Here is a 26119-nt window from a genome sequence, read left to right as displayed (position 1 = left end):
AACAATTTCAGACTGGTATCAGTCGACTGCCCCAAGTGCCAGTCGACTGCCCCCTTCGACACAAACATACAGAAACATTCTGTGGTCGAAAAACACTGTTACCAGTCGACTGGTATCTGTACCAGTCGACTGGTACCCTATTTCTGAAAATTTCAGCCTTTTCTGGCCACTTTCAGAAATGCACCAGAAATTCCCAAACCTCCAAAAATTCCCAAATTTTGTGGAGAGGTCTATTGCACCCTTGTCTACTTGGGAAAAATACATTACAAAATGTATCTATCACCAATCCCAAGATTGACACAAAATCCAAAACTAGCTAAATGGTTCAATTGAACCTTGACCTAAAGTCCTAGTTTTGGCTTCCTCTTGATGTATTTGCCCATACCAACCCACAATGCGTCCCTAGCATTGGTTTATATGGCATCTATACATCCAAAACCAATTATCATGCTATATGACCCCAATTGTCATATTTCTTGCATGAAATACAAACCATGTGTGCCAATTCCCTAGGTTTTAGACTCAAGTCCGTCTCTAAACCACTTGGCACACTCCATGGCTCCTCTAGACTCCCAAGTAGAACCCACCTGAGATCCATTGGCCATGGGTCCCAAATTGACTCTTGGAGCTCCCCCTAGAGCTCTTAGCGTTAGCCACCTCCCTAGGTGACTCATCCACAATGGCTAGGCCACATCGATCCACCCCCGGTGACACTTGGCCTACAAACGTAACTTTCTTAACCTTGGACACCTTGTCCTTGGTTAATTTCTTCTTACCATTAAATGGCTTTTCCTTGCCATTTATTGACTTCTCCTTGCCATAGTCATATGCAACCCTAGCATAAGACTTTCCCTTAGCCTTGGAGGACTCTCCCTTGCCATGATCATTTGCCGCCCTAGCATATGATCTCCTTTTGACCTTGGAGGGACTAGATCGGTATCCCAAACCCGATCTATCATTGTTGGGTTTTTGACTCCCCAACACCATACTTAATCCCTTAGATCCAATAGTGAATCTCTTAAGGAATTTCTCTCAACCATCAAGCTTTGCCTTCAAGGCTTGATTCTCCCTTTCTAGGTTCCTAAACCTAGAGTCAACATGTCCACCTTGGACATTCCTAGACCTACCCTTTCTAGGCATATGTCTCCCCTTCTTGGGATTAATGCCTTGGGTCTCCTTAGGTCTACCATTTCTAGGTTTTTCATGTATAGGTCTCCTAGGGTTATGATCGATATTTACCCTATTCCTATCATGATATTTAAATCCAAAATTTTGCATGGGTAAATAATGAGAATTATTCCTAGCATGCATGGAGGAATTTAAATTTGACTTCAAATTTAAACTAGGGTTTACCTTACCCTTTACCTTTGGAGCTCCCCCTTGACTCGAGCCTCCATTCTTCCTCCACTTCTTTTCCCACATCTTCAAATGCGCCAACTTCTTGAGCTCTTTCTTCTTTGGGCATTTGGTGTGGTAGTGCCCTATTTCACCACAAGTGAAGCATCTAATGTGCTTCTTCTCCTTCTTCTTCTTGGCACCATCATTTCTACAACCCACATTAGTATTCAAATCAACTTGAATGGGTTTAGAATTTACCTCTTTCTTACCCATAGGACATCTACTCTTGTAGTGCCCTTTTTCATTGCAACCGAAGCAAATGATATGGTCCTTTGACTTGACTTCGGTGGAGGTGCTCACTAGGTTGACCTCCAAGACCTCTTCTTCATCCGTCTTGGATTCTTCTTCAACCCTTGAGGATGTTGATGATGCTTCATCTTCCTTCTCCTCCTCGGATGTTGAGCATGACTCAACTTCCGTTTGCTCCACCTCCTCTTCTTGAGCTACTAAACCCAACTCCTTGGGCTCCACATCCGATTGGTCCTTCTTCTCCTCTTGGACCACTTCATCACTTTCTTCGGATTTTTCTTCTTCTTCTTGTGTAGGCAAAAATTCCTCCCATGGAAATTTCTTCACTTTGCTCCATAATTCATGGGCATTTTCATACTCACCTACATCACTTAACACGTTACAAGGCAAAATATCTACCAAAATTGATATTACCTTATCGTTTGCCTTTGACCGTGTGATTTGCTCCTCCGTCCAATGTCGTGGTCGGAGCTTCTTCCCTTTCTTGTCTTTTGGGACTTCGAATGCTTCCTCCACCACCATCATTGTGTCCCAATCCGTTTCGAAGAAGTTCTTCATCTTCACCATCCAAAAGGTGATGTCCCATAAGCTTCCTCCTTCGAACTTCGGTGGTTCTATCAAGTAGGTCATCTTCTTGCTTCCTTGGCGGTTAGTCCAATGGAGAGCGTCCTCGCTCTGATACCACTTGTTGGGGATCGGACGGCCGGCTTGAAGGGGGGTTGGATAGACGGCGCCCCCAAATACTCGCTTCCTACGTATTCGTTAGTGCGCAAGCGGAAATACAAATACTAATTACGAATACAAAAGCTAATCTAAAGACAAGGAAAGAACAAGCAAACCAATGACACGTTCGTTTAACGTGGTTCGGAGATTAGGGCTCCTACTCCACGGCTTGTCCTTGAGGTGGACGATCCCTATCCGTCGGTGGATTAGTCCCCGAAAACTCCGGCTAGCTCAAACCGCTCCTTGTGGGTGGAGAAACCTCACCACAACTTCAACCAAGAACACTTGGACACAAGAGATCCTTGAGCACTTTGGTGACTACTAATTAGGCTTTAACCAAGTCTAATTTCGTCGCCTTGGCCGGCCATACCAAGCTCCTTCTTATAGAGCTTGGGGAAATCAGCCTTGCTGATTTGCCCGTTACCAGTCGACTGGTCCTTGCACCAGTCAACTGGTACAACCCTAAACCTAGGGTTTCCCATCCCGAGTACATTTCTCTCGCACTCGGACCCTCACGACTCACTTGACTCTTCTTTGCAGCCTTGACCTCTTGCCTTCAAGCTTACTTCCTTTGGCTCTCGTCCCTCGGATGCATCCAAGCCCGCGGCTCGTCCCAATGCCATCCTTCGCGTATGCCTCGAAGTCGCTTCCCTCGGCCCTTGTCCTTGCTGCCTTGTCCACGGTCCTTCAGATGCATTCAAGCCCGCGGCTTGTCCTCAATGCCATCCTTCACCAGACTCGAAGCCGTCAACCTAAGTCACATGTGTCACCTGCAGTCCTGCACAACTCAAGTACACATATCAAATAACAAGGGTAAACCTAACTTAAACCCTTTGCCCAAACACCAAAACACATGGTCCCGCGGACCATTGGGATTGCTCCAACAAACACTTGTGCAACGCTTTAAAAGCGTTTTCTTTTTAAAATAAAAATTAAAAAAAAATCTATTTACAAAATCATTTTTTTTATATTTATAAAACTATTAATTTTCTTTTACCATGTCTAGATTTGAATTTGACATATAAAATAACATTAATTAGCTCAGCTAATGATTTCAAACTCGTACCAAAACAATGGAATTCAATTACAAAGTATCAGTATTTACAGGAGAATTCAACTATACACAAAGACTAAATAATTCTGTTTCAAAGTAGATAATGACATTCGAATTTAAAACAAAAAAATCAAAAAATAGCTAGTCGGTCTCGAAGACAACGATCTGCATGCTTACTTCTACTAGATATACTGATCAAAAAGGATTGTCGGCTTGAGACTGGGACAAAACACCTACCACTGTGTATCTGCCACAGAAAACAATACCATCAGTATTATACAAAAGAAATTTTCACTATTAAAGTTGAAAACAAGGGAAACATGTAAAAAACCTAAAAGTAGGGTAGTCTTTTGATGTTATCTTTGGTCAAGTAAAGCAACCTGAAATTTTACAAGTAACAGAACATTATTTTCATTTGTAGATGTTAGCAACATATGTGGGAAAATGCAAGAAAAAAATAACATACTTTTGATTACTTTCTTCTTCAGTGAACACACTCATTCTTTCTTGAATTTTGCTATAAAAACTAGAACATTTCAGCACACTATGCATATTGTAGCATGTTAGGCATTAGTAGATAGAAGCTACATTTAGTATTGGAATGTGTGCAAGGGTGACACTGAAGCATGCCAAAAGTGTGCCTTTCAATATATAAAAGAAGTTCCAAGTTGTTAAAAACCAATTTAACAACCAAATACATATACTTCAGTTTAGTTGTTTACCTTTAGAGTCAATTTACAAAGACGTGATTCCACCCAACCTTTAGAGTCAATTTAAAATGTATAGAATTTATGAGATCACACAAAAGTACAAACTGGGTAACTAAAAAGAAGGTATACATGTTTGCTATTATACATATTTGTTTTAGGGTTCATGATTTCTAAAATTCAAGGGACTGTGGCAAAGTGGCACCTAAATATTTGGCACCAAGTGCAAAATTTGTTCAGTGTCTCTACACTGATTCAAACTACGAACAGTCTGCTCATCAACATTTTGTAATATTGAGTCATGTGAGATATCTAGGTCCTGAAAGGCAATAGATATGAGAAATTATAAACAACTGAGAATATCGCAATGCTACAAAAGCACATTGAATTAGATTTAGTAATTCCAGAAAAAAGAGGATATGAAGACAAGCTTTCTCAACCACCAAAGGAAAGGTTTGACACCATAAAACATAATCTTCTTCACACATTAAAAAAAGAGTAGTTTGAAGGAAAAAAAGATAACTTACTCTAGGAATGACCCAAAGTGATAGTTTAGCATATAGAAGATATATGGAAACTCCATTGAGCTTAAACTTCATTACAGGGACATAAGCATCTGGAATAGGGTGCAGTTCTGTTACTTCTACCACTAATTTTTGCATGATTAGCGAGATTGTTTTCATGATTAGTGGTAAATGGAAAATTGGAGACAGAGTATTGATTCAAGATTCTCTATCATTTTCATCGACCATTTTATAAAACATAGAGATTGCTACTCAAGCATTGCAGCAAAATATTAAGCTAACTCATGCGAAATAGTACCCTTGGAGTTGATTTGTTTCTGTTTAGCACATGGAAGTAAACTAAAGAATTCCAAAAGTCCACTTTGAAAAATTCATCTATAAATAAGTATTTTTTTAACTGAATTAAAAAAAATATGATATCGATAGGACTTATGGACTAGTTCAGCAGGGGATTAGGATTTAGGTCCAATTGAAAAACTTGATGGGGTATGGCTGAGTCACTTGACAATGACTAGATTTATTACGCTTTGCCACCTAGCTAACAAAACTTTATATTGAATTTAAACTACTCATAAATAAAATAATTAATGGTTAATCAATGATCCAATTAATATTGATTTATTGAGTTAGTAGTCATCAGATTGGTGGTCGTACCTGACATTGAGAAAATCACTGCTGAACAACACATTGCATCTTGAGAAACAAAATGTAAATTTGCAAGCAAGCAAGCAGTCGACCAAAAGAAGTTGTCACAAACAAACAAACAAAATAAAATTTCTGTCATCTTGAGAATGTGTCATATTAGATCACTACAAAGTCCATCTTAATTCGATAAATGATGAGTTGTATAAAATTGCAAGTCCAATGAATGTATCAAAAACTATAGCATTATTGAACTACATAAGTTTACCTAACAGCCTAATAAAATAATGCAACTTCCATAATCATCTTTTGGCTCTTGTTAATCCCATGGTCTAAGCAGATTTTCACATATAATCATACCCTTACAGGAATGATTCCTCTGCATCCACATCACAATTGAACACTCTTATATGGAGGATAAAAGAGAAGAGACGTGAATTTATGGATAGTGAATGCTTTAGTAGGTGTAATTGCTAAAGCAATTGCGGTTCATGAACTCATTTCATAATATCAAATAATTCATGCTGCATGGCTCCATCATAATTCATGCTGCATGATCCATGTTTGATGATTAATATTTTGATGCTCTCAATTCAACTACATTAAGAAAGCCCATGAGTCAATTTGGAGTGCAAGTCTGCATACACATATAAGACAAATATTTAGCAAAACGAGTAATAGATACTTCTACATTTCATCATGACCCAATAAGCACTCAATAAGAGCAGGTTGAGGAATCAGAGAAATTTCCTATCGGCCCTATTTCAACCCTAGACAATTTATCATAATTTTATAAAAGATCTAGAGACACATTTACTTCACCATTCATTAGTGAATTGAGGGAAACATTGATATTTCTTATTGTTTTCCTTGGCAGCGTCAACCTTTACAAACTCAACCAAATTATTACTTTAGTTATATTAAAAGTAAGATAGGGAAAAAATTGTGTATCAAAGATACTATGTAGCACATTCAAAATTAGCAATACCATGGATCCTAAAGATAGAATGAAAGCTGCCATAGAAATCTTTCCATCGCGAGCAGCAGGCGGCAACACTTGCGAGCGGCAGGCAGCAGCGCACACGAGACTGCAAGCGGCAGGCAACAACACTCGCGAACCCGAGAACTGTAGAGCTCATGAGGATGCGAGCTTCTGAGGCTGCGATGGCATCGCTAGCGAGAAAATTTCAGGCAATTGGAAAATGAGATTAGGGTTCTCTCGGTGGTGGCACCAATGAGAATGATGGAACCATCTTTGATGGCGGGGAGGAAGGAGTCTTGCTGGAACTTGGAGAACCGGTGGATCTCATCGACAAAGAGTATAGTGCGATGACCATGGGATCAGGTACGGTCGGCACCGTCAATAGCCTCACGAAGCTCTCATATGCCCGAGGAAACGACGGAGAGGGTGACAAAGAAGGCGTATAGAGAGGCGGGGAGAGCTGAGGAGAGGGCGTGAGCGATAGTGATCTTTCCAAATCCATGCGAACCCTAGAGGAGATCCCGTCACAAAGTTGGACGGAGAAGGCATGAGATGAGTTTCGGGTGATAAGGGTTCGGGAGATATGTGGGTGCTAAAGTTTTTCTACTCCTTACTTGATCCAACGGTTTGTATTAATCGAGATTTAGACGAGAACTTAACAATAGACAACACTTTTTAAAAATCGTTGTCGTAGACATTAAAAAAAAGGCTAATAGACAATGCTTTTTACAAAGCGTTTTCTTTGACCCATAAAAATCACTAATAGACAATGGTTTTTAGAAAAGCGTTGATAAAAAAAAATAGACAACGCTTTTTATAAAAAACGTTGTCGTTTAAGTGTTGTAGAATCTCAATTTTCTTGTAGTGAATGAACCTAATCTCCATCTAATTGCCCTTTGTGTGTGACCCTATAGGTTCTTGTAACGTTGGCAATGCTCCTAAACCCATTTAGAAGCATAAGTAATGAGCGGTATCTAGCAACACATCATTACTACCCAAGTTACAAGAATGTTGAGATCCAACATCACCTTGTGACTACTAATTGTGACTCTTCACAATATATGACAAGTGTCCTTCTATCCTTGACACCTAGATTAATCAATGTGAGGCATAGACCGTATCATCTTCTAATCAATCTAAATCTTGAACTCCAAGTAGACTCATTATAATCAAATGAGCTCAATATCTCATATTGACTCATTTGGGCATGACCATGCACTTAGTGGTCTCACTCTACCAAGAATAACGATGTCACTCCCGTTATATAGGAGGGATAGATCCCATCTACATCGCTCACATCCCTCCCCATAATTTGTTACATACCCAGTAATCACCTTTATAATCCACCCAGTTACGAGTGACGTTTGACACTCATATGTAGGGAACAATGGTGACTTCAAGTCCAAGGACTAATAGTCATACTAATAGCCACATGAGAAAGTATATGACACTCATATAAAGATCCATGATACTTTCTCATGGCGGGTCATTCAATATACATTCTCCAATGCATACCCATGTGTCAACTTGATATCTCTATATCCATGACTTGTAGATCCAGTCATCGAGTTGACCTACATGCTAGTCTCATCGCATTAACATTGTCCCTTAATGTTAATACTTGACTAGGAATGATTAAGAGTAGTGTTCTCTATATCATCTCACTATCGATTCATCCAATCGATGATATAGATAAGAACCTTCCACTCAAGGACATTATTATACTTAGTTATTTGGCACCAATACAAGTAAATATAATAACCAAAAACAAATGCCTTTATATAAAATGCCTTTATATACATAGGAATATGATACAATGAGTCCATACAACAATTATCATATGATTGACTCTAGGGCTCTAACTAACAATCTCCCACTAGCACTAGTGCCAATCAGTATAGGCTCTAAGGCCCAATGACCTAGTGTGACCATCATGCTTTCTCTGTACCAAAGCCTTGGTCAAGGGATCATCGACTTTAGCCTTTGTGGGTACTCTGCAAATCTTCACATCTCCTCTATCCATGATCTCTCGAATGAGATGGAAGCGCCGTAGTATGTGTTTGGTCCGTTGGTGTGATCGAGGTTCCTTAGCCTATGCAATTGCTCCATTATTGTCACAATAGAGCTCTATCGGATCGGCTATGCTATAAACCACCCCAAGCTTAATAATGAACTTGCGGATCCAAACTGTCTTGTTTGCTTCTTCTGATGCAGCAATATACTCGGTCTCTATTGTAGAATCAGCAACTGTGTCATGCTTCGAACTCTTCCATCTCACACACCATCATTCAAGCAAAACACGAACCCAGACAGTGATCTATAATCATCCTGGTCAGTTTGGAAGCTGGCATCACTGTAATCCTTTACAGCTAGCTCATCATCGCCTCCATATATCAAGAAATATTCTTTAGTCCTTCTTAAGTACTTAAGAATATTCTTGATTGCTATCCAATGACTTTCATCTGGATCTGACTGGTATGTGCTTGTCATGCTCAAATCATACGAAACATCAGGATGATTACATAGCATGGCGTACATGATAGATCCTATGGCTGAGGCATAAGGGATCGAATCCATGCGTTCTCTCTCCTCTCTAGAAGAGGGACTTTGAGTCTTCGAAAGACTCACACCATGTGACATCAGCAGAAATTCCTTCTTGGAGTTCTGCATGGTAAATCATAGTGATACCTTGTCAATATATGTACTCTGACTTAGGCCAAGCAATCTCTTAGATCTATCTCTATAGATCTGTATGCCTAGAATACGGGTTGTTTCTCCTATGTCCTTCATTGAGAAACAATTCCCTAGCCAAGTCTTTACAGACTGCAGCAAAGGGATGTCATTCCCAATGAGTAGTATGTCATCCACATACAATACAAGGAAGACAACTGTGTTCTCAACCACCTTCTTGTAGACACAGGGTTCATCTTCATTCTTGATGAAACCAAACTGTTTGATTGCATCATCGAATCAAAGATTCTAGCTCCGAGAAGCTTGCTTTAGTCCATAAATGGACTTATGCAGCTTGCATACTCTGCTAGTATGTTGTGGATCTACAAAACCCTCAGATTGTGTCATGTACACATCCTCGAGCAGGTTTCCATTCAGAAACACGGTTTTGACATCCATCGGACAGATCTCATAATCGTGGTGTGCTACAATAGCAAGCATGATCCGAATGGACTTAAACATCGCTACTGGAGAAAAGGTTTCATCATATTCAATACCATGAATTTGCTTGAAACCTTTAGCTATCAGACGACCCTTATATATAAGTCCATCCATGTCAGTCTTTCTCTTAAAGACCTACTTACACCCAATGGGTTTTACCCCTTCAGGGGGATCAACAAAAGTCTAGACTTGGTTGGTGTACATTGATTCCATTTCGGATCTCATGGCCTCTAGCCATGACTCAGAATCTGGTCTCATCACTGTTAGCTAGAGCCCTAGAGCCAATCATTTGATGATTGTATTATGGACTTGTTGTATCATATTCTATATAAATAAAGGCATTTGGTTTTTGGTTATTATACTTACTTGTATTGGTGCCAAATAAACTAAGTATAATAACGTCCCTGAGTAGAAGGTTCTTACCTATATCAATCGATTGGTTGAATCGATTGTGAGATGATATAGGGAACACTACTCCTAATCATTCCTAGTCGAGTATTAACATTCAGGGACAATGTTAATGCAATAAGACTAGCATGTAGGTCAACTCGATGACTTGATCTCACAAGTCATGGATATAGAGATATCAAGTTGACACATGGGTATGCATTAGAGAATGTATACTGAATGACCCGCCATGAGAAAGTATCATGGATCGTTATATGAGTGTCATATACTTTCTCATGTGGCTATTAGTATGACTACTAGTCCTTAGACCTGAAGTCACCATGGATCCCTACATAAGGAGTTATGTACTTTGGTTTCGTCAAACGTCACCCGTAACTGGGTGGACTATAAAGGCGATTATTGGGTATGTAACAAATTATGCAGAGGGATGTGAGTGATGTAGATGAGATCTATCCCTCCTATGTGATGGGAGAGACATCAATATTCTTGATAGAGTGAGACCACGAAGTGCATGGCCATGCCCAAATGAGTCAATATAAGATATTGAGCTCATTTGATTGAGTGAGTCTACTTGGAGTTCAAGATTTAGATTGATTAGAGGATGACAGGGTCTATGCCTCACATTGATCAATCTAGATGTTTAGGATAGAAGGACACTTGTCATATATTGTGAGGAGTCACAATTAGTAGTCACAAGGTGATGTTGGATCTCAACATTCTTGTAACTTGGGTAGTAATGAAGTATTGCTAGATACCGCTCATTACTTATGCTTCTAAATGAGTTTAGGGGAATTGGCAACGTTACAAGAACCTATTGGGTCACACACAAAGAACAAGTGTATGGAGATTAGGTTCATATGATGAACCAAGAGGATTAGATTCATGTGATGAATCAAATTGGATTAAGAGTAATCCTAATTGGGCTAATTGAGTTGGACTTAAGTTGATTCATTTGTTCAATGAGTCTAATTTAGATTATGACTCATTGAATCAATTTAATTAAATGAATTAGATTCATTATATTAAATTGGCTTGAATTAAATGGTTGGATTAGATCAACCATGAAAGAGATTAAGTCAAGTTTGACTTGACTTGAGAGGAAGAGGAAGAGTCAAGTTTGACTTGACTTTATGCCACATCATTTGTGACTTGGCATTAGGAGAACTAATGATGATGTTCCACATCATCACATGTGCCACCTCATGGAGGTTACAACTATTCTCTTTAATGGCCTCCACATTAATTGTGATTAATGTGAAGGGGGTTACACCACTTGATGGAAAAAGAGAAGTTTTCTTTTGGTGAATAACTCTCATTCAAGTGATCTTCCTCCTCCTAAGCTCTCTTCTTGCTCCTTCTCTTCTCTTGGTCGTGGGTTTCAAGAAAGGGAGAAGAAAGGAGAGTGAATCTAATCCAAGAAGAAAGGTTAGTGAAAGTCACAAGAGATTTTAGAGGAGTGTATTCTCTTCTTTTTCCTTTCTTCTTCTTCCAATCCCATCCGAGAGCACCAAGAAGTGCTAGCACACTTGTGGTTTTCTCTTCTCCATCCTTGAGTGTTAGAGAACATTTCTTGTTCGTGTGGATACTTCTAGAGGATTGGCTACGTTGACAATCTTGAGATCCGGCGTACCTTGGACTTGCGGGATTGCGTAGGGCTTCGCTTCAAAGGTATAACCTTTTTCCCTTGTAGATCTAAGTGTAGATCTAGGTAAACTCGTACTCGTAGTTTTTCGAAATTTTTCTTTGCACGGATCCATTAGTTAGGTAGTTTCGGGGTTTCCGCGACGCGAAAAAGTGGTTTTCGCGGCCCGAAAAACCCAACAATCACAGCTTCTTGATAGGAGGCAGGCTCATTCTCAATGAGCACATCGTTATCATGGTCAGACAAGAGAAATGAGTGTCTCTCAGGCTGACGACGTACCCTATCAGACCTGTGAAGAGGTAGGTCTACTTGAACTTGTTGTTGTTCCTCAACTCCTTGTGGAACAATCTCATCATCCACAACACTTTGTGGTTCCAGTTTAACTTCCATCAAGGCTTCAGTGTTGTGGTCCATATCCTGAACTTCTTCAAGATTGAATGTACTCCCATTAGTTTTTCTAGAAACAAGGTCCCTTTCTAGAAAAACCCTAGACTTAGCCATAACTACTTTGTGTTGACTAGGAATGTAGAAGTAATATCCCTTTGTTTCCTTGGGATATCCTATAAAATAGCACTTATCGGATTTGGGTCCCAGTTTGTCCAAGACTTGATGTCGAACGTAAGCCTCACAACCCCAAATCCTCATAAAAGACACCTGGGCATCTCTCCCAGTCCATATCCTATATGGTGTCTTTATCACAGCCTTGGATGGAACACGGTTGAGTATGAAGGCTGCTGTGTCCAGAGCATAGCCCCAAAGAGATGTAGGAAGATCTATGTGACTCATCATAGATCGTACCATATCTAATAGGGTACGATTCCTCCTTTCGGATACATCATTCCACTGTGGTGTTCCAGGAGGAGTGAGTTGGGATAGAATCCCACACTCAGCTAGATAGTCACGAAACTCATGGCTAAGGTATTCTCTACCTCGATCTGATCAAAGTATCTTAATACTATTGCCAAGCTGAGTTTGTACTTCATTCTTGAATGCTTTAAACTTTTCAAAGGATTCTGACTTATGTGTCATCAGATACACATAACCATATCTACTGAAGTCATCAGTAAATGTAATGAAGTACCTATAACCACCCCTGACAGCGACATTGAAAGGGCCACATACATCACTATGTATAAGTCCTAACAAGTCAGTCGCTCTCTCGCTGTGTCCACTAAAGGGAGTCTTGGTCATCTTGCCTAGTAGGCATGACTCGGATGTCTCATATGATTCAAAATCAAATGAGTCCAGCAAACCATCTTTATGGAGCTAGGATAAGCATTTGTCATTTATATGACCTAAGCAACAGTGCCAGAGATAGGTTTGGTTCATTTCATTTGATTTGAACCTTTTGGTATTTATGTTATAGATGGGGTTCTCTAAGTCTAGAATATAGAGTCCGTTAATCAGTGGTGCACTACAATAGACCATATCATTTAAATAAACTGAACAACATTTGTTCTTTATTATAAATGAAAAGCCTTTCTTGTCTAAACAAGAAACTGATATAATGTTCTTAGTAAGAGCAGGCACATAACAATAATCATCTAGTTCTAGTATAAGCCTAGAGGGCAGAGATAGATAGTAAGTCCCTACAGCAATAGCAGCAACCCGTGCTCCATTGCCTACTCGTAGGTCCACCTCGCCCTTCGTCAATGCCCTGCTATTTCTCAACGCCTGCACATTAGTACAAATGTGAGAAGCACATCCGGTATCTAATACCCATGATGAAGAAATAGACAGATTAACTTCTATAACATTTATACCTGAAGTAGAAGTGTCACTTCTCTTTTTATTAAGATCTTCTAGGTAGACTTTGCAGTTCCTCTTCCAGTGCCCAGTCTGACCGTAGTGGAAGCAGGTAGCATCCTTGGCAACCCCTCCTTTAGGTTTCAGTGCCTTGTCTTTGTCCTTGGCTTGGGACTTTCCTTTGCCTTTAGGCTTACCCTTACCTTTTCCCTTTTGCACCATAAAAATGGAGTTGGGTTTTACCTTCTTAAGGTTGAGCTCAGCAGTTCTTAACATGCTTAGCAGCTGGGGTAGGGGTTTATCAATTTCGTTCATGTTGTAATTTAGAACAAATTGATTGTAACTATTCGGCAAGGATTGCAAGATCAAGTCAGTGGCCAGCTCTTGGCCAAGGGGAAATCCCAACCTTTGTAGGTTTTCTATGTACCCAATCATCTTGAGTACATATGGACCTACGGGAGTCCCGTTTTGCATCTTGCACTGAAACTGTGCCTTAGAGATCTCGAATCTCTCGTGCCTAGCTTGTCCTTGATATAGTTGACGAAGATGTTCAACCATATCATAAGCACCCATCAACTCGTGCTGCTTTTGAAGCTCAGAGTTCATGGTCGCGAGCATAAGACAGGACACATCTAATTCGTCATCTTGATGCTTCTTGTAAGCATCACGGTCAGCTCGCGTGGAAGTGGCAGGAGGTGCCGCGGGAATGGGCTGCTCCAGGACGTACAATTTTCGTTTCTGTATGGTAACAATTCTCTGGTTCCTGTACCAGTCCATGAAGTTAGCTCCATTGAGCTTGTCCTTATCAAGGACAGAACGCAGGGAGAAGGTGTTCATGTTTGACGACATGACAATCTACAACAGAAAATGCAGAAAATAAATAATTATATTCCACTAATAATTTAATTAGGCCTTTAAATAAATGATGCTTCCACTGAATTATAGAACTTTTGTAGAATCAAGTCATGGATGTGGTCAAACCACACCTACTAGATTCTAACCAACTAGATATAATTCTTGCGGGATAAGATCCACATCATACTACGCCTTGAGTTAGCTTTGGATAAATCGCCCAAGACTTAGTATGATCGGTAGGTAACTAATTACCAATTACATCTCTATGCAACTCTTGTTTATAGGATCAAGATCGGCATATATATTAAAACTTGAGTTAGCTTTGGCTAAATCGCCCAAGAATTAATATAAATGTGATTTTGACCTATCTACCAAGTATTGGAAAATGCCTATAGTTAAACCCGATCTAATTGAGTTTAACTAGTTTTACTCAATCTGATTGAGTTTGTACTCACCCATGCATTGATAGGCGGGACCAAGATTGTCCCTCTACACCCTACCAAGATAATATGCGTTACTCTGCTTTGGCAGATTCAACAACAACATGTGATCGAGGTAGTGATGGGCATTACGACATGGTAGGCATTTTGAGTTATCGTGATTAAGATCTAATCTAATTGTTGATGTGTATCATATACGCGATTTAGATCTAATCTAATCGTGGTGCATCATCTACGCGATTTAGATCTAATCTAATAGTTAAAGCACTAATTAATTACTCTACACTAGCATGCATCACATACACACACAAGCAATTAATTAAATTTTGTTAGGTCATGGCCCTATTACGATCTTCTCAAGCCAATGAGAAGATCGGACGGTCAACCTAGGGTCAACAGCTTCTCCAATCTCCTCCCTTTGACCGCCATGTGTTGCTCGCACCCTCCTCGTAACTCCTCCTCGAGTGGACCTTCCACCGCTTCAATTTTTGTACATTACAAATTTGAAACTCGAGTTATATTCAAGTCTAAACTATTTACAACAGGAACATAAAATAAAGGAAGGCACGACGCGCAGGTCGCGATCATTGATGAGCGTAGATTTTATATACTTTTATGCATGTTTTGACGTACATTTACATACTTTGAGCTTGCTTGATCTATGCATTTTTATACTTCCAGCTTTTCTTTTAGCATATTTACTCTTTTTGTTCGGAGATATGCTTTTTGTGTATTTTTTGTACACAGGAGTTGAATTTGGTGAAGATTCTACATTCTTGGACAAACTTATGAGCTAAGCATTGGAGAAAGCACTTGGTCGTGTGCCACACACGGCCCTGCCTGGGTGGAGTGCTCTGGCCGTGTGGTCAACCAGGAGAAACAGACAAGGAACTTGGCCTGGCTGTGTGAACCTCACACGGCCGTGCCAAGTTTTGAAGCAAATCAGAGTTTAATCGTTACATGGTCGTGTGGATTTACATGGCTGTGTAAGGTTTCCAGAGACCAAGAAGGCCCTGGCCGTGTGCATCACACGGCCGTGCAGGGTTCCCAGTGCTTAAAAGTGTTCTGGCCGTGTGCACCACACGACCGTGCCAGGTTTCGAGAAGCTGGGGCAGTCCAGGCCGTGTGGATCTACACGGCCGTGCTTGGAAGTCTTGATGGGAGTTGTCCACGGCCGTGTACACCACATGACCATGTATGGATGGCAGAGAGGGGAAAGGCTCTGGCCGTGTGAACCTCACATGGCCATGACTCGGGGATGTGTGGCACCCGAAAGCCCCCTCTATTTAAAGCCTCTTTGAAGATTTGAAAGGGGATCTTCTCCCCTTTGGGAGAAAGCAAGATTTGGTGGATTCCTCCCATTCTTGGGAGGATTTTTGGGTGATCTAAAGGGAGATCTTGGCGAATTCGACTCCGGGAGCGAGGATTGGATCCAAGATGAAGCTATATTGTAGATAAGTTTTCTTTCTCTCCTTTTCTTGGATTGGGATTGAAGAAATGCTTGTAATCTTCTTATCTTTGGTTTTCTTTCTTCGTTTTATGGAGTAGATCTTATTGTTCTAGGATGGAGGGAGTATTTGTGAGATAAATTGATGTAAACTCTTTTGGATTTGCCATTTCTTTGTTTCTATGATGTTGCCTAGTTTGTATCGATTGGATCTTGAATGATTAATTGTGATTAGGGCTTAATTCTCATTCTTGATTTATTGTTTGGATATCTTATGGACTTTGTAGAGATAAACTCTCACTCAATTTTCCGAGGGATCCACGTCACAGGTCCAAGCCCGTGTAAGGACGTTTGAGGGATAACCTTGAAGGGGAAATGAGAATATTCAAGAGGGTAGGATAGATTTTATGATTCAATCTTTGTATCTTTATGGGTTAAGAAGCTATGAACTTCTATGTTGATATCCGAGGGAAGCATAGTAATAGGTGCAATCCTGTGTAAGGACAATGTAGGTTCATATCTAATTGATCATATTTAGGTACATTTTTCAGTCCTAAGCCGGTTATCTATTGCAAGAGAGAACCGGCAACCTTCTACAAATATTAGACAATTGAGAAATAAGAATTGGTAAACCATATACATTCAAGAGATCTTACAAAGAAACCAAAACTCCTAGAACCTCCCTTTATCATAACTCAAACCCCAAACTCTTGTTTGTTAATCTTTCATTTTAGATTTGTTTTTTCATCCTTAGCATTTGAAACCAATTGATTAGTTGTTTAGCTAATTGGCTTTGAGATATTTCTAGTGCTTATTCTAGTCCCTGTGGATACGATAATCTTTTATATTACTTGCGACATTTCCGTACACTTGCGGAACGCGACAATCATATACAACACGCACAAACACAAAAAATGGCACGTAGGCCATATTATGAATTACAACATAATTTTCCAATCTAATTGGGGTTTTTGGGCCATGACCATCATAAAATTATACATAATACTAAATTATGTATTTTCCATAAATTTCTGTAATTTTTACTACTATTTTTACAATTTTATGAGTCAAAATTTTCCAGCGGTCCCGTTTAGCGATTTTCGGGCGAGATCGCGGGACAATGCCCCTTGCGGGGTTAGGGGAAGCGCCCCTTCTCATGAAATGAATATCACGAGTGTCCTACGGCGATGTTACAGCGCCTTAAGCTGCTGTCCCAAAACGATTTGGGCGAAACCTTGTCGTTTCGGAAAGGTTTTCTCTGTAGTCGAAGACTACAAGTGTCCAAACACTTGTTGCTTCGCCTATACGAGAAATATACCCATAAAATCTATAAAAATTGTAAATATACAGAAACTTATAGATCTGAATGTTTTTCATAAAAAAAAAAATGAAACTCATACACACTTCGCACGTGTCTCTGATAGCACTGTTGGGACATTCGAGCCGCAAAAACTGCTTTTTGCGTTGCGGAAACCCCAAAGTCCCATGCCACCGGATCCGTGCGAAGATAAAATTTTTGTAATTCCATCTACAAGTTTCTCTAATCCTAGATCTGCCTTAGATCTACATGGAAGAAAGATATACCTTTGTAGCGAAGCCCTTCGCTTATCCCGCTCGTCCAAGAAGATGCCGGATCTCAAGGGTGTCAAGTGAACACCCCTCTATATGTATCCACACGAAGGATTAGGTGGAGAAAAACCTCTTAAGTGTGCTAGCACTCAAGGAGGTATCGGCCAAGGTGGAGGATAGGGAGAGAAGAATAAAGCAAGGAGGAAGAAGATGGAGTTACCAAACAAAATGAAACTCTCACAATCAATTAAGTGGCCGACCACTTCAAGGAGAGGTTTTAAACCTCCATGGGATATCAAGAGTCACAACTCTTGATCTCCCTCATGATGTGGCACACACATAAGCCAACCTTGATGATGTGGAACATCATCATTGGCCCACTTAATGCCAACTCACAAATGAGGTGGCAATGGTCAAGTCAAACTTGACCTTTCATCTTCCCTCTCAAGTCAAGTCAAACTTGACCACTTCTCTCCCATGGTTAATCAAATCTAACCATTTGATTCAAATCAATTTAATATAATGAATCTCTATTCATTGATTAAATCAATTCAATGAAATATTATCTAAATTAGATCCATTAAACACATGAACCAAATTGAGTCCAACACAATTAGTTTAATTTGGATTACTTCTAATCCAATTTGGTTCATCATATGAACCTAATCCTCTTGGTTCATCAAATGAACCTAATCTCCATCTAATTGCCCTTTGTGTGTGACCCTAAAGGTTCTTGTAACGTTGGCAATGCTCCTAAACCCATTTAGAAGCATAAGTAATGAGCGGTATCTAGCAACACATCATTACTACCCAAGTCACAAGAATGTTGAGATCCAACATCACCTTGTGACTACTAATTGTGACTCTTCACAATATATGACAAGTGTCCTTCTATCCTTGACACCTAGATTGATCAATGTGAGGCATAGACCGTGTCATCCTCTAATCAATCTAAATCTTGAACTCCAAGTAGACTCACTATAATCAAATGAGCTCAATATCTCATATTGACTCATTTGGTCATGGCCATGTACTTAGTGGTCTCACTCTATCAAGAATAACGATGTCACTCCCATTATATAGGAGGGATAGATCCCATCTACATCACTCACATCCCTCTGCATAATTTGTTACATACCCAGTAATCGCCTTTATAGTCCACCCAGTTACGGGTGACGTCTGACGAAGCCAAAGTATGCAACTCCTTATGTAAGGAACCATGGTGACTTTAGGTCCAAGGAATAATAGTCATACTAATAGATGTTGGGTTCTTCGGGCCGCGAAAACCGCTTTTTCGCGTCGCGGAAACCCCGAGTCACCCAAAGCCATGGATCTCGTGCAAAGATTCATAAACAAAATTATCGAAAAACCTTTTTCTTATACGAGTTTGTAAAAACTTTAGATCTACACTAAAGTTAAGATCATTACCCTTGTAGCGAAGCCCTTCGCGTTCCCGCTTGTCCAAGATGTCTCCGGATCTCTAGTTGTCAAAGTAGACAACCTCTATATGTATCCACACGGACACAAGTAGAAGGAGATGACCAAAACACATGGTGTGCTAGCACCAATGGAGTGTTCGGCCAAGGAATGGGAGAAGGAGAAGAGAGAGCACCCAAGGGAGAAGAAGAGTGAATAAAATCAATAAGTGGAAATTCAAACAACCCCTTAGCCATCAAGTGGCCGGCCACTCTAGGAAGTGTAACCCCCACATTAATTCCAATTAATGTGGAGACCATTAAGAGTTGTAACCCCCATGAGGTGGCACTCTAGGATGATGTGGATCAACACTATTGGTCCACATCTTGCCACCTCACTAAATGACATGGCAACAAGTGTAACCTCCTCATTTAATGTGGGCCGGCCACATTAAATGCTATGGAGGCTTGTAACCTCCATGAGGTGGCACACATTGATGATGTGGAGCAATCCTATTGGTCCACATCTTGCCAACTCACTAGTGATGTGGCAAAAAGTCAAGTCAAACATGACTTTTTCTCTTCCTCTCAAATCAAGTCAAACTTGATCAAATCTCTCTCATGGTTGATCTAATCCAACCATATGATTCAAGCCAACTTAATATAATGAATCTAATTCATTAAATTAAGTTGATTTAATGAGTCATAATCTAAATTAGACTCATTGAATACATGAATCAACTTGAGTCCAACTCAATTAGCCCAATTTGGATTACTCTTAATCCAATATGATTCATCAAATGAATCTAATCCTCTTAGTTCATCATATGAACCAAATCTCCATCTAATTGTCCTTAGTGTGTGACCCTATAGGTTCTTGGAACATTGGCAATGCCCTAAACCCATTAAGGAGCATAAGTAATGAGCGGTATCTAGCAACACATCATTACTACCCAAGTTACAAGAATATCGAGATCCGACATCTCCTTGTGACTACCAATTGTGACTCCTCACAAAATATGTCATTGTCCTTCTATCCTAGACATCTAGATTGATCAATATGAGGCATAGATTGTGTCATCCTCTAATCAATCTAAATCTTGAACTCCAAGTAGACTCACTCGATCAAATGAGCTCAACATCTAATGTTGACTCATTTGGGCATGGCCATGTACTTCGTGGTCTAACTCTATCAAGAATATTGATGTCGCTCCCGTCATATGGGAGGGATAGATCCCATCTACATCACTCACATCCCTTTGCATAATTTGTTACATACCCAATAATCGCCTTTATAGTCCACCCTGTTACGGGTGACGTTTGACGAAACCAAAGTACATAACTCCTTATGTAGGGATCCATGGTGACTTCAGGTCTAAGGACTAATAGTCATACTAATAGCCACATGAGAAAGTATATGACACTCATATAACGATCCATGATACTTTCTCATGGCGGGTCATTCAGTATACATTCTCCAATGTATACCCATGTGTCAGCTTGATATCTCTATATCCATGACTTGTGAGATCAAGTCATCGAGCTGACCTACATGCTAGTCTTATTGCATTAACATTGTCCCTGAATGTTAATACTCGACTAGGAATGATTTAGAGTAGTGTTCCCTATATCATCTCACTATCGATTCAACTAATCGATTGATATAGATATGAACCTTCTACTCAAGGACGCTATTATACTTAGTCTATTTGGCACTAAGACAAATAAGTATAATAACCAAACAAATTCCTTTATTAATATACAAGAATATGATATACATGAGTCCATACAATCATCAAATGATTGGCTCTAGGGCTCTAACTAACAATCTCCCACTAGCACTAGTGTCAATCAGTATAGGCTCTAAGGCCTAATTACCTAGTATGACCATCATGCTTTCTCTGTGACAAAGCCTTGGTCAAGGGATCTGCGATGTTAGCCTCTGTCGGTACTCTGCAAATCTCCACATCTCCTCTATCGATAATCTCTCGAATGAGATGGAAACGTTGTAGAACTACTGTGAACTCTGCCAGCTCATAGCACTACCATTCAAGCAAAACATGAAACTCGACTGTGATCTTTAATCATCCTGATCGGTCTGGAAGCTGGCATCACTGTAACCCTTTACAGTTAGCTCATCATTGCCTCTATATATCAATAAATATTCTTTAGTCCTTCTTAAGTACTTAAGAATATTCTTGACCGCTATCCAGTGACTTTCACCTGGATCTGACTGGTATCTGCTCGTCATGCTCAAAGCATACGAGACGTCAGGTCGAGTACATAGCATGGCATACATGATCGATCCTATGGCTGAGGCATAAGGGATCTGCTCCATGCGGTCTCTCTCCTCTCTAGAAGAGGGACCTTGAGTCTTCGAAAGACTCACGCCATGGGACATCGGCAGAAATCCCTTCTTGGAGTTCTGCATGGCAAACCGAAGGAGTACCTTGTCAATGTATGTACTCTGACTTAGGCCAAGCAATCTCTTAGATCTATCTCTATAGATCTGTATCCCTAGAATGCGGGATACCTCGCCTATGTCTTTCATTGAGAAGCAACTCCCAGGCCAGGTCTTGACAGACTGAAGCATAGGGATGTCCTTCCCAATGAGTAGTATGTCATCCACATATAATATGAGGAAGACAACTATGTTTTCTACAACCTTCTTGTAGACACAAGGCTCATCTTTGTTCTTGATGAAACCAAACTGTTTGATCGCATCATCGAATCGAAGATTCCAGCTCCGAGAATGGCCTCTAGCCATTTCTCAGAATCTGGTCTCATCACAGCTTTTTGATAGGTGGTGGGCTCATCCTCTATGAACACAATGTCATCATGGTCAGACAAGAGAAATGAGTATCTCTCAAGCTGACGACGTACCCTATCCGACCTGCGAAGAGGTATGTCTACTTGAACTGGTTGTTGTTCCTCAACTCTTTGTGGAACAACATCATCCACAACACTTTGTGGTTCCAGTTCAATTTCCATCGAGGCATTAGTGCTATTGTTCGCATCTTGAACTTCTTCAAGATCGAACACGCTCCCACTAGTCTTTCTAGAAACAAAGTCCCTTTCTAGAAAGACCCCAGTCTTTGCCACAAATACCTTGTGCTGACTGGGAATGTAGAAGTAATATCCCTTAGTTTCCTTGGCATATCCGATGAAATAGCACTTGTCGGATTTGGGCCCTAATTTGTCTGAGACTTGACGTCGTACGTAAGCCTCACAACACCAAATCCTCATGAAAGACACCTGGGCATCTCTCCCAGTCCATATCCTATATGGTGTCTTTATCACGGCCATGGATGGAACTCGGTTGAGAATGAAAGCTGCCGTGTCTAGAGCATATCCCCATAGATATGTCGGAAGATCTGTGTGACTCATCATAGATTGTACCATATCTAATAAGGTACGATTCCTCCTTTCGGACACACCATTCCACTGTGGGGTTCCAGGAGGAGTGAGTTGGGATAGAATCCCACACTCAGCTAAATAGTCACGAAACTCATGGCTTAAGTACTCACCACCTCGATCTGATCGAAGTATTTTAATACTCTTGCCAAGATGGTTCTGTACTTCATTCTTAAATTCTTTGAACTTTTCAAAGGATTCGGACTTATGTGTCATCAAGTACACATAACCGTATCTACTGAAGTCATCAGTAAACGTGATGAATTACCTATAACCGCCTCTAGCAGCGACATTGAAAGGGCCACATACATCACTATGTATGAGTCCTAACAAATCAATCGCTCTTTCGCTGTGCCCACTAAAGGGAGTCTTGGTCATCTTGCCTCGTAGGCATGACTCGCATATCTCATATGATTCAAAATCAAATGAGTCCAGCAAACCATCCTTATGGAGCTGGGATAAGCGCTTGTCATTTATATGACCTAAGCGACAGTGCCAGAGATAAGTTTGGTTCATGTCATTTGACTAGAACCTCTTGGTACTAATGTTATAGATAGGGATCTCAAGGTCTAGAATATAGAGTCCGTTTATTAGTGGTGCACTACAATAGAACATATCTTTTAAATAAACAGAACAACATTTGTCTTTTATTATAAAAGAGTATCCTTTCTTGTCTAAACAAGAAACTGAAACTATGTTCTTAGTAAGAGCAGGCACATAACAACAATCATCTAAATCTAGTACAAGCCCAGAGGGCAGAGATAGCTGATAAGTTCCTACAGCAACAGCAGCAACCCGTGCTCCATTGCCTACTCGTAGGTCCACCTCGCCCTTTGCCAATGCTCTGCTATTTCTCAACGCCTGCACATCAGTACAAATGTGAGAAACACATCCAGTATCTAATACCAATGATGTAGAAATAGATAGATTGACTTTTATAACATTTATACCTGAAGTGGAAGTCTCACTTCGCTTCTTCTTAAGATCCTCCAAGTATACCTTGCAGTTCCTCTTCCAGTGCCCGGTCTGACCGCAGTGGAAGCAGGCCCCTCCTTTAGGCTTCAGTGCCTTGCCTTTGCCCTTGGTTTGAGACTTTCCCTTACCTTTGGGCTTGCCCTTGCCCTTGTGCTTCTGGACCATCAGAATGGGCTTAACCTTCTTAAGGTTAATCTCAGCAGTTCGTAACATACTAAGTAGCTCGGGCAATGGCTTGTCAATCTCGTTCATGTTATAGTTGAGAACGAATTGACTATAGCCATCCGGCAAGGACTGCAAGATCAAGTCAGTGGCCAGCTCTTGGCCAAGTGGGAACCCTAGTCTTTGTAGGTTCTCTATGTACCCAATCATCTTGAGTACATAAGGACCTACAGGATCCCCGTCTGACATCTTGCACTGAAATAGTGCCTTAGAGATCTCAAATCTCTCATGCCTCACTTGTCCCTGATATAGTTGGCGAAGATGCTCAACCATATCGTAAGCGCCCATCAACTCATGTTGCTTCTGAAGCTCTGAGTTCATGGTCGCGAGCATTAGACAGGACACATCTAATGCGTCGTCTTGATGCTTCTTGTAAGCATCTTTGTCGGCTCGCGGGGCATTGGCAGGAGGAGCCTCCGGAATGGGGTGCTCCAGAACGTACAGTTTACGTTCTTGGGTGAGAACTATTCTCAAGTTCCTGTACTAGTCCAGGAAATTCACTCCGTTGAGCTTTTCCTTCTCAAGGACAGATCGCAGGGAGAAGGAATTCGTGTTCACCCATGCGTTGATAGGCGGGACCAAGATTGTCCCTCCGTACCCTACCAAGATAATATGTATTGCTCTGCTTTGGCAGATTCAACAATACATGTGATCGAGGTAGTGATAGGTATCACGGCACGGTTAGGCATTTAGAGTTGGTTCGATCTAGATCTAATCTAATCGAGTAGGATGCATCTTGTGCACGACTTAGATCTAATCTAATCGCTAGGGTGCATCATGTGCACGACTTAGATCTAATCTAATCGTTAAGGCACTAATTAATTAATTAATTATTAAACATGCATCAGATACATAACAATTAATTAATTAATCTATTTGTGATTTAGTCATGGCCGTACTACGATCTTCTCAAGCCAATGAGAAGATTCCGTACTACGATCTTCTCAAGCCAATGAGAAGATCGAATGGTCAACCTAGGGTCAACAGCTTCTCCAAGCTCCTCCCTTTGACCACCTTGTGTTGCTCGTGCCCGCCTCGGAACTCCGTCTCGTGTGGACCCTCCACCGCTCCAATTTGTACATTACAATTTGAAACTCGAGTTACATTCGAGTCTAAATCTAATTTACAACCAGAATAAGAGAAAGGCACGACGCGCATGCCGTGAAAAAAATAAAAATACAGCACACACAATCATATGACGGCATGCAGGCCGTATTATGAATTACAACACAAATCCAATCTTATTGGGTATTTTGGGCCATGACTATCACAAATTAATATATAATTCAAAATTATATATTTTTCATAATTTTTCTGCAATTTTAAAAATAATGTTTACAATTTTATGAGTAAAATTTCCCGGCGGTCCCGTTTAGCGGTTTCGGGCGCAATCACGGAACGGATCCCCTTGCGGGGCCCAGGGGCAGCGCCCCTACCCGCGATCTAACCATCGCGAGGGTTCCTTTGCGATCCAACAGCGCCTAAACCCGCTGTCCCAAAATGATTTGGGTCGAGACATTGCCGTTTCGGAAAAATCTTCCCGGCGGGTTCGTTTTTAGCGATTTCGGGTGCAATCGCGGAGCAAATTCCCTTGCGGGGTTAGGGGCAATGCCCCTACCCACGATCTAACCATCGTGAGTTTCTCCTTTGCGATCTAATGGCACCCGACCCCGCTGTCCCAAACGGATTTGGGGCAAAACGAAGCTGTTTAAAAGAAAACTTTCCGGTAGCCGAAGCCTACAAGTGCCAAGACACTTGTGCTTCGCTTCTATGGAAAAATTACTCATAAAAACTCTAAAAACTCAATTTTTACAGAAAATCACAGAAGGTATATTTTTCATAAAAATACAAACAAACTCGTACAAGTCTTTGGACGTGGCTCTGATACCACTGTTGGGTTCTTCGGGCCGCGAAAACCGCTTTTTCGCGTCGCGGAAACCCCGAGTCACCCAAAGCCATGGATCTCGTGCAAAGATTCGTAAACAAAATTATCGAAAAACCTTTTTATTGTACGAGTTTGTAAAAACTTTAGATCTACACTAAAGTTAAGATCATTACTCTTGTAGCGAAGCCCTTCGCGTTCCCGCTTGTCCAAGATGTCGCCGGATCTCTAGTTGTCAAAGTAGACAACCTCTATATGTATCCACACGGACACAAGTAGAAGGAGATGACCAAAACACAAGGTGTGCTAGCACCAAAGGAGTGTTCGACCAAGGAATGGGAGAAGGAGAAGAGAGAGCACCCAAGGGAGAAATAGAGTGAATGAAATCAATGAGAGGAAATTCAAACAACCCCTTAGCCATCAAGTGGCCGGCCACTCTAGGAGGTGTAACCCCCACATTAATTCCAATTAATGTGGAGACCATTAAGAGTTGTAACCCCCATGAGGTGGCACCCTAGGATGATGTGGATCAACACTATTGGTCCACATCTTGCCACCTCACTAAATGACATGGCAACAAGTGTAACCTCCTCATTTAATGTGGGCCGGCCACATTAAATGCTATGGAGGCTTGTAACCTCCATGAGGTGGCAC

This window comes from Zingiber officinale, chromosome 10A (assembly GCF_018446385.1).
Source record: "Zingiber officinale cultivar Zhangliang chromosome 10A, Zo_v1.1, whole genome shotgun sequence".
Taxonomy (NCBI): Eukaryota; Viridiplantae; Streptophyta; class Magnoliopsida; order Zingiberales; family Zingiberaceae; genus Zingiber; species Zingiber officinale.
Note: the sequence above shows the minus strand (reverse complement) of the source record.